Here is a 14,668-nt window from a genome sequence, read left to right as displayed (position 1 = left end):
ACAAAATGCTCACCTCCCTGGCTCTGCAAGTCTCCAGCCTGAACCATACCATTCTGGAACTACAACAAGAAGTTCAAATATTTAAAGGGACAGCACGCCCAGCCCCGGAACCAGAATATTCTGAGCCATTTGTTGTCATGCCAGAGAAATTTGATGGTAACCGTGCATCCTTCTTGTGTTTTAAAACTGATTGTGAGCTGTTGTTTACACTTAAACCTAGGACCTATGCCACGGACTATGTTAAGGTTCGTGCTTCCATCAACTTACTAACAGGGCAAATCAAATCTTGGGCTCATCTGCTGTTGCAGGAAAAGAGTCCAGTCTTGGACAGCTGGGAGACGTTCATGTCTGCTCTGGACTCATACATTCCTGTCTCCAAGAAGACCAGCGCTCCCAGGTCTGCTCTCAGTTCACGTGGCCTACGTGTATCTAGGGACAGGAAGCCCCAGTACGGATATGACATCAAGCCAGTCCAGCGTGTGCCAAGTTATGAAGCTCTGTATGTGCCCAGCCATGAAGCTCCCCCACCACAAAGTCTTGACATTCCTGTGGGCGCACACACGCCTACCTTGGAGGATGAGGAACCCATGCAAATCGGGGCCATCCGGTCCAGCCTATCTAAGACAGAAAGAGAGCGGAGGAGAGGCTTTGGACTCTGTTTTTATTGTGGTGCTAGCGGGCACTTAATATCTCTCTGCCCAACTCGCCCACCTCGGCCAAAGCTTCTTCAAGTGGGTACTATTGGAAGTTTTTTCTATGCCTCAGAATCTGTACCTACCTCCCCAGTTCCAGTGTCTTCGGTTCCTGTGTCCCCAGTTCCAGTGTCTTCGGTTCCTGTGTCCCCGGTTCCTGTGTCTTCGGTTCCTGTGTCTTCGGTTCCTGTGTCTTCGGTTCCTGTGTCTTCGGTTCCTGTGTCTTCGGTTCCAGTGTCTTCGGTTCCAGTGTCTTCGGTTCCTGTGTCTTCGGTTCCTGTGTCTTCGGTTCCTGTGTCTTCGGTTCCTGTGTCTTCGGTTCCTGTGTCTTCGGTTCCTGTGTCTTCGGTTCCTGTGTCTTCGGTTCCTGTGTCTTCGGTTCCTGTGTCTTCGGTTCCTGTGTCTTCGGTTCCTGTGTCTTCGGTTCCTGTGTCCCCAGTTCCAGTGTCCCCAGTTGAAATTCCAGATCATATCTCCCCAAGTGAAGTTCTCCCTCCAGACTGCACATATGCCTCAAATGGTACTATGGTCCGTAAACAGGATCTGGAGATATTGGAACGAGCTTTACAAGCAAGGAGGGCGCCCCCTACCAGAACTTCAGGATCAAAAAAGCCAAAAAAGAAAAAGTGACAATCTACATGCTCCCCGTTTTATCCAAGCTTCCCATCAGGAGCTTCCGGAACTAACGGACAGGTTGGGCATCCGGAGTCCGCCCCTAGGGGGGGGGCACTGTCAGGGCACAGACCTTTTACGGTCTCTTTCCCTAGTTGGTCCTGGGTGGAATCGAACCCAGGATCTCTCCATTGAAGGTCCAGCTCTTTTGTCTCTGAGCCACTGCTCAGTTCTATTCTGTGTGCTGTCCATTGGAGCCTGGTTCTGAAACCTGTACTTCTGTGGACCAATCAGTGGCCAGTGCGGCCTATTTAAGCCAGCCCCTTCCTCCTTGCAAATTGCTGGTTCGTTGTCAGTGTTTGCTACTGGAAACCTTATCTGTGGATATCCTGTTTACCTGACCTTTGGCTTGCTCTCTGGATTGCTGCTCTCCTCAACCCTGTGACCCCGGCTTGAACTTTGGACTATCTGACTTCTCTACCCCTGACCTTGGCTTTGAACTTCGGATACCCTACCTGCTCCAACCCCTTGACCTCGGCTTGTTCTCTGGATTATTCTTCAGCCTTGTTCCTGTTTGAGCACCTTCTGTTTGGACTATTTCCTGTGTGCTTCTGAACAGCCTCCAGTGAGCTTCGGCTATCCAGTTCCCGGTCCACCTTGGATTCCCTCCTGCCACTGGACCCGGTGCCTCTTGGTGCGTCCTTCCTTCTGTCTCAAACCCCAGCGGGTGGATCGCATCGAGTCGCAAAGGTGAGCCGCCCTTGGCATCTCGGCCTCGGTAAGTAACGTTCCTGACATGCTCTCTGTATAAACTCACCATTTATTAAAAATAGAAAGAAAACTTACAAGTGTAGCACTTGTCATAAGTGCATATAACGAGTGTCAGCTTCTCACTGGTGGAAGTATTGCCCAAGGACGTAACGTGTATGGGGGAGGAGCTGCGTATGACGTCACCCGCGGCCATCTTTCAGATTGTACTGCTGTATCGAGCACTCGTTATATGCACTTGTGACAAAATATCTCAGAAAAAATGCACATTTACCCATGTAATACATAATCTATTTAAAGACCTTACAACATAGAAGCTAATCATTATATATTCCATGAAAAAACTAAGAGGGCTCCTTGAGATAACACAGGAAGTGTGCTGAAGACACAGGACAGCTCTGAATTTCTAACAGTTTTTTTTTTCTTTTATCAAATATAACAAAAAACTTCCAATTATATATTTAACAGATCAGCTTTTCTTATGTAGCACTACCCCCGAAGGAGCTGCTGGTTTGTTTTGGGTGGCATGTTACCTCATGGCTCCTCCGCCATATAGGGGTGTATGGTGCATATAGCAGTAATGGAATGTCCACGACAGGTGTCTTTTTCTGTGCTCTTTATTACCCAGCCGGGTAAAAACAATAAAACTTGTGGTGAAGAGTAGAGGTGAAGCAGATTCAGGCGTAACAGTAGGGAAACAGTCCTGCTTCCAACAACACTTAGGGCCTGATTTACCAAGCCTTTACTCCATGACTCATGGAGTAAAAGCAGGAGTAGCAGCCGTTTGGCCATTTACTAAAGAAATACGCTGCTAGTGCAGTGTATTTCCCTAGTTACTAATGTGCTCCGTGCGCCCAGGAGAGGGTGCATTGTGCACCAGTACAGACCTGGCGCACGGCACATTAAACTGTAAATTGCGGGGGTTCGGGCGGGAGTTTATTAGGGGGGGAGGTGGGGGGATGCAGGGGAAGTGAAGTGACATGTGTTTTGAAGTCTTTGGCGGGCCGAATTGAAAGGGAAAGTGTTTTTTGAAAACAGATCCCCGTACGCTTGCACAGTGCGCCTGAACCTCGGGAGGTTCATTTGCATACTGGGCATGCGCAGAGAGAAAAGTCAGGGATTCCCGTGCGCCTTGTCAGTACGCCGTGAAAATCTTGGTAAATACCAAGCGGCGTACCCGTGAATGCGCTGCGTGACGCGGCGCACAGGAATCTCCGAGCTGTTTTCAGCCCTGAAGGGGAACTCCGCGCCAAATTTCAAACTTGAAATCGGCGCGGGTCCCCCTCCAGGGCTACATTAGGCTCTTAGGCTTGGTCCGGAACGTGAGGGGTTAAACCCGCGCCGATTCGGCGCGGGGGTCCCCCCCAGATCCAAACCAAGCCCTCATCCCAAGCATGCAGTCTGGCCCGGACAGGAATGGGGGCGGGGACGTCATGCCCAGGGAATGTGATGTCACATGAGTTGAGGTCACATGGTGGCATTACCCTATATAAGTCCATGCCCGCCGCTGACACGGCATGTCAGCGCAGAACCTCGTTGTGTCAACATCCAATGGAAGAGAAGGAAAGAAGGAAGAAGACAGCGGAGACAAGCCCTGTGCTCCCGGAGGAGACAGGCAGAAGAAGGAAGAGAGAAGAAAGAAGACGGAAGAAAGCCCTGGCTCCGCGGGGGAGCCAGGCAGAAGAGGGAGCAGAGAAGACAGAAGAGAAAAGACCGGTGAGTTGGCGCACCCCCGGCAGAAGACCAGGAAGACCGGAACCCTGGCGGAAGGCACCGGAAAGACCGGGGGATAGGCGCCATCCCCCGGCAGGAGACCCCGAAGTCCGGATGCCCCTCCCTAATGAAAAAGAGCTTAAATGGGGTGGGGGCATCCGGCGGAAGGCTCCGGAGAGGACCGAGGGATGGCGCCCTCCCCCGGCAGAAATCACCGAAGCCCAGGGTCCCGGCGGAAGATCGGGAGAGAAGAAACCCCCCCTTCTAAGAGAGCTAAAGAAGAAAGGGGGGGCTCCGGAGCAGATTAATAAAATATTTTATTCTGTGTGGTGTTTTATTTTACTTTACATTTCCCCCATGTGAATGGGTAGAGGTACGATGTACCCCATACTCATTCACATAGGGTGGGGGGCCGGAATCTGGGGACCCCTTTATTAAAGGGGTCTCTCAGATTCTGATAAGCCCTCCGCCCGCATATCCCGACAACCAACAGCCAGGGTTGTCGGGAAGAGGCTCTTGTCCCTATCGACATGGGGACAAGAGTGCTTTGGGATGGGGGGGCAGTGCCCCCCTCCCCCACAGCACACACTCCCCCATGTTGAGGGCATGTGGTCTGGTATGGCTCAGGAGGGGGGGGGCGCTCGCTCGTCCCCACCCCCATTCCTGTCTGACCAGACTGCGTGCCTGGGATAAGGGCTTGGTTTGGATCTTGGGGGGGGACCCCACGCTATTTTTTTTTGCGCGGGTTTAACCCCTTATGTTCCAGACCAAGCCTAAGAGCCTGGTATGCACCTGGAGGGAACCCACCTTATTTTTTTTTTGGGGGTCTGGAGTTCCCCTTCATGAACAGCGATCTGTCATTTACACATGTCAGTCCCACCCCCCCCTACAGTTAGAACACACCCAGGGAACATATTTAACCCCTCCCTCGCACCTAGTGTTAACCCCTTCCCTGCCAGTGGCATTTTTAGAGTAAGCAATGCATTTTTACAGCACTGATTGCTAGAAAAATGCCAATGGTTCCAAAAAAGTGTTCGATGTGTCCGCCATAATGTCGCAGTACCGATAAAAATCGCTGATCGCCCCAATAACTAGTTAAAACAAAAAAAAAAAATATTTTGTAGACGCTATAACTTTTGCAAAAACCAAACACTAAACGCTATTTGCGATTTTTTTGGAACCAAAAAGATGTAGAATACGTATCGGCCTAAACTGAGGGTTTTTTTATTTTTTAGAATATATATTTTTGGGGATATTTATTATAGCAAAAAGTAAAAATAATTTTTACATATGTGGGCGGGACTTACGCAAGTCCCGCCCACATATATAAACATCGTTCAAACCACACATGTGAGGTATTGACGCGTGCGTTAGAGCGAGAGCAATACTTTTACCACTAGACCTTCTTTGTAACTATAAACTGGTAACCTGGAAAAAAAAGAAAAAGGTCGCCTATGGGGATATTCACGGAATTCATTTTGGCCCCATTGCAGGAGTGTTTCCAATAGTAAAGCGTGACATGTAAGGTATCTATTTACTCAGTGTAACATCATCTTTCACATTATCCCCAAAAATTGGGCTCACTTTTGTGTTTTGTTAATTTTTAACCACTTGAGCCCGGACCATATTTCTGGTCAATGACCGGGCAAGTTTTTGTGATTCGGCACGGCGTCGCTTTAACTGACAATTGCGCAGTCGTGCGACGTGGCTCCCAAACAAAATTGGCAACCTTTTTTTCCCCACAAATAGATTATTAAATGTGCGTGTTTACTTCTGTCTTTAACACCTCCCCTTCAGGCTGGAAAGCATCAGATCAGGGGAAACAAAAAAAAAAAAAAGCTCTCATTCCATTGCAGCTTGGTTCCTACATGTGTGATGAACTGAGCATGCTCAAACACTTAGAAAAAAAATATCCTTTCTTTTTAAAAGGTGAAAAACACTCCTTGGATGCTCATAGAGCGTGGTTTGGGTTAATTGCAGGTGTGCCCAATTACAAGCTCACCCAAACTAGAGACTGCAATTTTGTCATGTGATTTCAATTGCTTCATTACTAGCACTGTTATAAAAAGCTTGGATCGATCAGTCCTCAGCTGCCCTCAGAAGGGGCAGGCTGGCAGAAATGCTGTTGCTAAACACAAATGTAGTTTGTTGCATGGGTTTTGTTTTATTTTGCCAATGGTTTTGGTTTATTTTTAAATGATGTTCACTTTGATGTATTTGTCTATGTGGCCTTATTGTATGAAAAATGTGTGAGGCTATGGTTATTTAGAATTTTGAAATGTATATTTGTTTGTGTTTGTTTGTTTGTCTTTTTTGCTTTCCTTGTTTTGTTGACCAATAAAAATTACTTTAAAATTGTTAAGTTTGTCTTTTGTTACTTTTTCATGCTACATATGTTGACAGCTGCAGCTGAAATCGGTTTGGGCCTAACAAATTATGTGTGTCTAAGCTTCTTTCCTGGTGTGTAATCATGAAATGTTTGCCATGTTTATTCTCCATGACTTTAAAGACAAAACTGGTAATTATTTTATTTTTTCTGCAGTGGTCCTCAGCCCTCAAGTACCCCCGACAGGACATGTTTTGTGGATTTCTCTTATCAAGAATTGCTGTCCAGACTGTATTTTAAAGCACATGTGCAAGATGAAGGAAAACCTGCAAACATGGCCTGTGGGGGGGGGGGGGGGGGGGGGGGTTTGCTATTGGTGGACAGGCTTAACGTGCTGATTTACAGCACTGTGCTTAAATCTAGCGCAAGGCAATCCTATTCAAATTGTGGGTGTTTGAGGGAAGCCAAGTGAGTGTTAGAACCCCTGCTTTGTTTTTTTTTATTTTTGTGTTGAGCTTTGTGTCCCTTTTCTTAAAATTGGCTTCACTTCCTGTCACACAGCTGAACAGGAAGTGAGGTTAAAACCCTACCAGTGTCATTTCTTGGGGACACAGGTCAATCTAACTAGTGTCCCCATTAAGCAAATTGCACTCCAGCACTGTTGTGTACACCCCAAATCATGGGTCTTCAAACTACAGCCCTCCAGTTGTTCAGGACTACAATTCCCATCATGCCTAGTCATGTCTGTGAATGTCAGTGCATTATAAGGCCTCATGGGATGTGTAGTTCTACAACAGCTGGAGGGCCGTAGTTTGAGGATCCCTGCCCCAAATGATTATTTAGTTTGGGGTTTAGTAAAGGCAAAGCCACTCTGCAGTACAAGCATAGTTGCTGAAAATCAGAGAGGAAGCACTGATGGTTTTAACATCCAATCCTGTAGAAGCAAAGTTGTTTTGTTCCTTGCTTTGCACTTGTAGGAGTGGATTTGCCTTTAGTAAATGGACCCCAAAGGGGTGTACACAGCAAAATGCTAGAGTGCAATTTACATAATGGGAAACTATTTAGATTGATCTCTGTGTCCCCAAGAAAAGATATTAGTAAGGTTTTACCCTCACTTCCTGTTTGGCTATGTGACAGGAAGTGAGTGAATTAGAAAGGGTGAAGACACCTCACAAATGTTGTCACTATCAGGGGTGCAGACATCCCCAAAAAAATTAGCAGATAATACTTATTTGCAAATTAATAATTTTTTAGTTAACATTGGGTGGGGTGCTCTAACACACACATTCCTACATATTAGCAACGCTCTATCCTGGCTTATTGGCATGGTTATATTTTCTTAGGGCTCTCAATAAAACTCTATGAAATTTGTGCTTAAACTAGAACCAGGGGCGGACTGACAACTCATGGGGCCCCTGGGCAATAGAAGATTATGGGGCCCCTCTGGCTTACAGATGACCACCACGCCAGGAGGTAGTGCAGAGGCGGGCAGCTAAAATCTTGTGATATTCACATTAAAAGCATGTCATTTTCGAACATATCAGGGACAGATCTAAAAAAAACACAGATTTTTACATACTGTCCCTGGTTTTACTGAGCCTGGCAACCTGGCAACCCTAGTGGCATGGGGCCCTCGGGCAGTGCCCGAGTGACTCAATGGTCAGTCCGCCTCTGACAAGAACTATAATCAACAAGTTTTATTTACTTTAATTTTGGATAGAGTGAGGGAGGGTTATAGGCCCTGTCAGTTTATTTTGTATTATCTGTGTCCAATTGGGGAGATTTGCCTTCACTTCCTGCCCCATAGCCAAACAGGAAGTGAGAGAAAAACTATGCAAATTAACCACTTCCCGCCCAGCCTATGGCCGATTTACGTCCGGGAAGTGGTTACACAATCCTGACAGGACGTCCTGCAGGATTTCATGCCGCGCGCGCCTGTGGGGGCACGCAGCGCGGCGATCGGTGATGCGGGGTGTCAGTCTGACACCCTGCATCTCCGATCTCGGTAAAGAGTCTCTCACGGAGACGGAGACTCTTTACCACGTGATCAGCCGTGTCCAATCACGGCTGATCACGATGTAAACAGGAAGAGCCATCGATGGCTCTTCCTCACTCGCGTCTGACAGACGCGAGTATAGGAGAGCCGATCGGCGGCTCTCCTGACAGGGGGCGTTCGCGCTGATTGTTTATCAGCGCAGCCCCCCCTCGGATCACCACACTGGACCACCAGGGATGCCCACCCTGGACCACCAGGGTGTGCAAAAAATAAAAAAATATAGGAAAAAAAAACAAAAAGCATTAAAAAAAAAGAAAAAATATGCCAATCAGTGCCCACAAATGGGCACTGACTGGCAACCTGGGAAAATCAGTGCCACCCCACAGTGTCCATCAGTGCCACCCCACAGTGCCCATCCATGCACAGTGCCCACCTATCAGTGCCCACCTGTGCCACCCATAAGTATCCATCAGTGCCACCCATAAGTGCCGCCCATAAGTATCCATCAGTGCCACCCATAAGTGCCACCCATGAGTGCCCATCTGTGCCACCCATGAGTGCCCATCTGTGCCGCCCATGAGTGCCCATCAGTGCCGCCTTTGAGTGCCCATCAGTGCCGCATAGCAGCGCCGCCAATCAATGCCACCTCATCTGTGCCCGTCAGTACTACCTCATCGATGTCCATCAGTGCCATCTCATCGGTGCCCATCAGTGCCGCCATATCAGTGCCCGTAATTGAAAGAGAAAAACTTATTTACAAAAAAATTAACCTAAAAAAAATAAAAACGTTTTTTTGTTTCAAAATTTGCAGTCTTTTTTTAGTTGTTGCGCCAAAAAAAATCGCAGAGGTGATCAAATAACAACAAAAGAAAGCTCTATTTGTGGGGGAAAAAGGACGCCAATTTTGTTGGGGTACAGTGTTGTATGACCGCGCAATTGCCATTCAAAGTGCGACAGTGTTGAAAGCTGAAAATTGGCTTGGGCGGGAAGGTGCGTAAGTGCCTGGTATGGAAGTGGTTAAGGGAATCCAGTGCCCCCCAGAACTAGTGTGTGGGTCCCCTGAAAATTCCTGGGCGGGTCATACAAAAACAGGGTGTGGCTTTGACAGGAAGGGGTGGGTCATTTTTCTATTAGGAGGTGCAGATATGTAGTCAGGCCTAGGGCAGAACAAAACCTAAATATACTACTGCATATTAGGGCTTATTTAGACCGGATCCGATTTACAGCGTGTTTTTATATTGTGGGAGGAAACCCACGCAGGCACAGGGAGAACATGCAAACTCTATGCAGATGCTGTCACGGGCGGGATTCGAACCAACGACTCTTTTGCTGCTAGGTCAAAGTGCTATACACTACACCACTGTGCAGAACGAACATGATTGCAGCTGAAAGCATGAGAACTTTTTTTTTTTTTTTTCAATACCATGCTTTCCAGCCTTATTGACCCCGCCTCTCTCCATAAAGAGGACCTGTCACACACTAGTCCTATTACAAGGGATGTTTACATTCCTTGTAATAGGAAGAAAAGTGATCCAAAATCAAAAAAAGTGTCAAAAAAGTGCAAGAATAAAAATATGAGGTAAAAAAAACAAACAAATAAATAAAATAACGCCCCTGTCCCTTGAAGCTCGCACTCAGAAGCAAATATGCATGTAAGTCCCGCCCACATATGTAAACACCATTCAAACCACACATGTGAGGTATTGACGCGTGCGTTAGAGCGAGAGCAATAATTCTAGCCCTAGACCTCCTTTGTAACTCTGAACTGGTCACCTGTAAAAAAAAAAACAAGCATCGCCTATGGATATTTTTATGTCCCGAAGTTTGGCGCCATTCCATGAGTGTGTACAATATTAAAGCGTGACAAATTAGGTATCTATTTACTCGGTGTAACATCATCTTTAACATTATCCATAAAAATTGGGCTAACTTTACTTTTTTTTTTTTTTTAATTCATGAACCGTGTTTTTTTTTGGGGCCAAAAAAAAGGCGTTTGAAAAATTATTGCGCAAATACCGTTGGAAATCAAATAAAAAATGACCGCTAACTTTATTCCCTAGGGTGTCTGCTAAAAAATTATATATAATGTTTGGGGGTCCTGATTAATTTCCCAGGAACAAAATATAATTTTTACATGAAGGAGAGAAGTGCCAGAATAGGCGCGGTATGGAAGTGGTTAAAGTGAAATAATAAAAGTGAAATATTCCTTTAAATTTCATACAGGGGGGGAGGGGGGGTACACGCATGTTTCCCGTGCTTAGAACTGTCCCTGTACAAGATGTCATTTCTGAAGTGAAACAAAAAAAAGGAAGTTTAAAGTACTCATGGCTATAAAGAATACAGTCATTGCTCATTAAAAAAGAAAAAAAAAAAAAAAAAAAAAGGGGGTCCCTCCAAATTAAATTACCAGGCCCTTCAGGTCTGGAATGGATATTAAGGGGAACCCCGCCGTAAAACCCCCCCAAAAAATGGCGTGGGGTCCCCCCAAATATCCATACCAGACCCTTCAGGTCTGGTGTCGATTTTAAGGGGAACTCCACCCCAAATTGAAAAAAAAAATGGCGTGGAGTCCCCCTAAAAATCCACACCAGACCCTTATCCGAGCACGTTGACCTGGCCGGCCGCAGAAAAGAGGGGGGGACAGAGTGCGGCCCCCCCCTCTCCTGAACCGCACCAGGCCACATGCCCTCAACATGGGGAGGATGTCCCCATGTTGATGGGGACAAGGGCCTCATCCCCACAACCCTTGCCCGGTGGTTGTGGGGGTCTGCGGGCGGGGGGCTTATCAGAATCTGGAAGACCCCTTTAACAAAGAGGACCCCCAGATCCTGGCCCCCCCCCATGTGAAATGGTAATGGGGTACATTGTACCTCTACCATTTCACCCCCAAAAAAATGTCAAAGTGTTAAAAATGACAGTAGCCGGTTTTTGACAAATCTTTTAATAAAATCTTCTTTTCTTCTTTCCTTCGGGTTTCTTCCGCTGCTTCTTTCTTGGGTCTTCTCGTCCATATCTTGCCCGACGTGTTCTTCTATCTTCTCCGTCCGTCCTTCAGCCTTGTGGTCCCGCATCTTGCCCGTTGTCTTGTCCTGTCTTCTTCTCCGTCCGTCCGCCAGCCTCCTCGTCCGCATCTTGTGTCTTCTGCGGTCTTCTTCTCGGTCCGCCAGCCTTCTCGTCCCCGGACCCAGCGTTTGAATTTGATTTGGCCGCCGTGTTCCCGCTCCTGGGACCCGCCCCCCTCTGACGCCACAAGTAAACTCCTTAGAAGGTCATGTGCGTCAGAGGGGGGCGGGGTCACATGAGTGTGACACGACGGGAACTTCTTCTCCGGGCGGCGCGATTGAAATTGAATTCCCCCACTGTGTGATGCTCTGTGACCCCCGCCCCCCTCTGACGCACATTCGCACCTTCTAAGGAGTTTACTTGTTGCGTCAGAGGGGGGCGGGTCCCAGGAGCGGGAACACGGCGGCCAAATCAAATTCAAACGCTGGGTCCGGGGACGAGAAGGCTGGCGGACCGAGAAGAAGACCGGAGAAGACACAAGATGCGGACGAGGAGGCTGGCGGACGGACGGAGAAGAAGACAGGACAAGACAACGGGCAAGATGCGGGACCACAAGGCTGAAGGACGGACGGAGAAGATAGAAGAACACGTCGGGCAAGATATGGACGAGAAGACCCAAGAAAGAAGCAGCGGAAGAAACCCGAAGGAAAGAAGAAAAGAAGATTTTATTAAAAGATTTGTCAAAAACCGGCTACTGTCATTTTTAACACTTTGACATTTTTTTGGGGTGAAATGGTAGAGGTACAATGTACCCCATTACCATTTCACATAGGGGGGGGCCAGGATCTGGGGGTCCCCTTTGTTAAAGGGGTCTTCCAGATTCTGATAAGCCCCCCGCCCGCAGACCCCCACAACCACCGGGCAAGGGTTGTGGGGATGAGGCCCTTGTCCCCATCAACATGGGGACATCCTCCCCATGTTGAGGGCATGTGGCCTGGTGCGGTTCAGGAGAGGGGGGGCCGCACTCTGTCCCCCCCTCTTTTCTGCGGCCGGCCAGGTCAACGTGCTCGGATAAGGGTCTGGTGTGGATTTTTAGGGGGACTCCACGCCATTTTTTTTTCAATTTGGGGTGGAGTTCCCCTTAAAATCCACACCAGACCTGAAGGGCCTGGAATGGATATTTGTCGGGAACCGCACGTCTTTTTTTTTTTTTTGTTTTTTACGGCGGGGTTCCCCTTAATATCCATTCCAGACCTGAAGGGCCTGGTAATTTAATTTGGGGGAACCCCTACACATTTTTTTGTTTGTTTTATGAATGAATCCCTTTAGAATTGTCAGAGCCGACAATTCATTATAGCCGCGTGTGAATTTTTAAATGACTTTTTTCCTTCTGAATGTCACTTTGTGCAGGGGGAGTTCTAAGTGCGGGAAAAATGCGCTATTTCACATGCTGACATTACACCCCCCCTAGGTACGAAATTTAAAGGAATATTTCACTTTTATTGTTTCACTTTAAGAAATATTAATTTCACTGCTCCCGAAAAAACAGCCGTTTTAAAAAATAAAAAAAGCATTGATACATGTTCCCTGGGACAGGACTGAGGTCCCCAAACACTTTTTAGGACAAAACTTGCAGATTAGCCTTTAAAATGAACACTTTTGATTTCTCCCATAGACTTCTATAGGGAGTTCGGCGCGGCTTTACATATTAGTTTCAATGCGCCGGCTGCTACGCTGGTTCATGCGCCCAATTAAGCCTCCACCCGGAGTACTAATTAACGCATGAACCAGCGCAGCGCACAGAGCATAGTAAATCAGGCCCTTAGTCTTCTTCGCCACTCCAGCCGGAGTGGGTATAGCATACCTGGACAGGCCTCTCTCACTGACCTGGCAGCCAGAGTATTACTCGGAACTTAGAGGGAAAGTCTCTGCCTCAGACCTTCCTTAGGATTGAAATAGCGGAGATAATCCTCCTCAAAAGACTTTGGCCTGGATCTCCTTCAGTTTGCAGGTTACCGAATGATAGGTGACCAACGTCCAACCTCTCAGTACCCGGTTACCTTGATCCCTGGTGGATTGTCGAGACCCTATTGGATCGCCAGCCTCTCTTGTCTCTCCTCAGATGGACTCCCCACCGAACAGCTTCCTCTCACTGGGAACACGCTAGGGATCTTCTCAGGATTGGGGACCCAGTCGATTACTGGGGCCCAGCCACAGCTTTAAATGTTCTGAACCAACGTGGTCCCGGAACCAGGAACACCGCGTGGCACGCACACCCCGGCCTGGAAGGCCATTTCTCCGGGGCGGCGTGATGCAGTCACCCTAGACCAATGGCGTCTGTCTCATAAATACCCTCCCCTAGCATGCACAGCGAGGAAAACCCCTCCTGATAGGCTGCTGGGGAAAAGCACCCAAACCTCGACTCCACTGCAGCCACCTGTCGTCCTGGGGTGGAAACAGCAACCCAATAACTACAGAATGAGCCCACAGTCAGCCAAGTTGAGACAGAGACCCAAATTTGAACAAATCAGCTGAGCCAGAGCTAATTAACTCTCTGACCCCCTCTAAATTTAACTTAGCACCGGTACTTAGAAGTAACCAGACGCGACACTTATTTTTAGTGTTTACATATACTTTAGCAGATAACCAAACATAGTAAATTTGCAGGTATGCATGCGGGGTTGTCCTGCAAAAAAATTATACAGCTGGTGAAGTGTAATTGCCTAGGCTCCTACATGATTCCAGTTTTTGACAGGTATCCTGTCCCCACTTCCGCCGAACCTTGCCGTGGAGAGGTACGTCAGAGGTTCGGCCTTCTTCTCCTCTGCCCCTGGGCCAGTAAGAGAGCCCAGCACAGTAGGGACCTGGCCGTAAAGCCACATTGCTTCACTGCCAGGTACCCCTACCGGCAATGGCGGTAGCCGCACCCGACAGCTGATTGAAACATTGGCTGCGACTAGACTGGACAGGTAATTGTCCTAATATTAAAAGTCAGCAGCTACAGTATGTGTAGCTGTTGGCTTTTTATTTTTGGAGGGGAGGGGGGAACTCTGACATACTGACCCATTTTGCAGGTATAGCTATGTAAAACATTAAAAATAAGTGCATACGCCTTTTAAAAAAATATGCACCAGTTCTGAACCACACAGACACACGATTTCTGTCATTTATGCATTAATTTTTGCCAACCTCAATCCGGTTGATGACTTGACTTGTCGAAAATGGGAAAGAGATCTTGGTATATGTCTTTCTAGAAATGATTGGGAACATATTTTCAGACACATTCACAAAGGTTCTTTATATGTACTAACACAAGAAAATGGTTTTAAATTATATTTCAGATGGTATAAAACTTCAGACATGATTCATAAATGTAATCCCGACACGAGTCCTCTTTGTTGGAGATGTTCTACTGCCAATCCTTCATATCTGGTGGAATTGCCCCCAAATACAATGGAAGTACATAACATGATTTCACGCATAACAGAATACAAACTTGACTATAATCCTGCATTATACTTATTACACCACACATCCTTACCTATTTCAACTTACAAA

Source organism: Rana temporaria, chromosome 3, assembly GCF_905171775.1.
Source record: "Rana temporaria chromosome 3, aRanTem1.1, whole genome shotgun sequence".
Taxonomy (NCBI): Eukaryota; Metazoa; Chordata; class Amphibia; order Anura; family Ranidae; genus Rana; species Rana temporaria.
This window is presented reverse-complemented; position numbering follows the sequence as displayed.